A 1472-nucleotide genomic window follows, 5' to 3' on the forward strand; every position below is an offset into this window, starting at 1 on the left:
TCATATCTTTTCAAAAATATCTTTTTTATCTTATCTTTTTCAAATATCTTTTCTAACTTCTTATCTCCTTATCTTTTAAAAATTGATTTTCAAATCTTTTTCAACTAACTAATTGACTTTTTGTTTGTTTCATATCTTTTTCAAAACTACCTAACTAATTTTCCCTCTCTAATTTTTGAAAATTATCTCCCTCCTTTTTCAAAATTCTTTTAATTAACTAATTGTTTTAAATTTTAATTTTAATTTTATTTCCCCTTTAATTTTCGAAAATCATCAACTCCTTTTCAAAAATTATTTTTGAAAATTTCTCTCTCTCATCTTCTTCTATTTATTTAATTACTTACTAACACTTCTCTTCATCTCATATCTCTGCTCCTATCCTCACCCTTGTGTTTGGATTATCCATTCTTCTTCACTCTTATTCCATTTCTTCTTCTACTAACAATAAGGAACCTCTTTACTGTAACATAGAGGATTTCCCTTCTTTTCTTGTTCTCTTCTCTTTCATATGAGCAGGAGCAAGGACAAGAACATTCTTGTTGAAGCAGACCCTGAACCTGAAAGGACTCTGAAAAGGAAACTAAGAGAAGTTAAAATACAACAATACAGAGACAACCTTACAGGAATTTTCGAACAAGAAGAGGATATGGCAGCCGAAAATAATAATAATGCAAGGAGGATGCTTGGTGACTTTACTGCACCTAATTCCAATTTACATGGAAGAAGCATCTCCATCCCTACCATTGGAGCAAACAATTTTGAGCTTAAACCTCAATTAGTTTCTCTGATGCAACAAAACTGCAAGTTTCATGGACTTCCATCTGAAGATCCCTTTCAGTTCTTAACTGAATTCTTGCAGATCTGTGATACTGTTAAGACTAATGGAGTAGATCCTGAAATCTACAGGCTCATGCTTTTCCCTTTTTGCTGTGAGAGACAAAGCTAGAATATGGTTGGATTCTCAACCTAAAGATAGCCTGAACTCTTGGGATAAGCTGGTCAAGGCTTTCTTAGCCAAGTTCTTTCCTCCTCAAAAGCTGAGTAAGCTTAGAGTGGATGTTCAAACCTTCAGACAAAAAGAAGGTGAATCCCTCTATGAAGCTTGGGAGAGATACAAGGAACTGACCAAAAAGTGTCCTTCTGACATGCTTTCAGAATGGACCATCCTGGATATATTCTATGATGGTCTGTCTGAATTAGCTAAGATGTCATTGGATACTTCTGCAGGTGGATCCATTCACCTAAAGAAAACTCCTGCAGAAGCTCAAGAACTCATTGACATGGTTGCTAACAACCAGTTCATGTACACTTCTGAGAGGAATCCTGTGAGTAATGGGACACCCCAGAAGAAGGGAGTTCTTGAAATTGATACTCTGAATGCCATATTGGCTCAGAATAAAATATTGACTCAGCAAGTCAATATGATTTCTCAGAGTCTGAATGGAATGCAAGCTGCATCCAGCAGTACTCAA

General features: G+C 35.3%; 1 non-coding gene across 1 annotated transcript; it reads right to left on the reverse strand.

Moving 5' to 3' along the window:
* Positions 1-1043: 1043 nt before the first annotated feature.
* LOC112746524 (small nucleolar RNA R71) lies at positions 1044-1151 on the reverse strand. The gene has a single exon (XR_003174404.1). It is a non-coding gene; the product is annotated as a small nucleolar RNA R71 (small nucleolar RNA).
* Between the last annotated feature and the right edge of the window lie 321 nt (positions 1152-1472).

This window comes from Arachis hypogaea, chromosome 14, assembly GCF_003086295.3.
Source record: "Arachis hypogaea cultivar Tifrunner chromosome 14, arahy.Tifrunner.gnm2.J5K5, whole genome shotgun sequence".
NCBI classification, from domain to species: domain Eukaryota; kingdom Viridiplantae; phylum Streptophyta; class Magnoliopsida; order Fabales; family Fabaceae; genus Arachis; species Arachis hypogaea.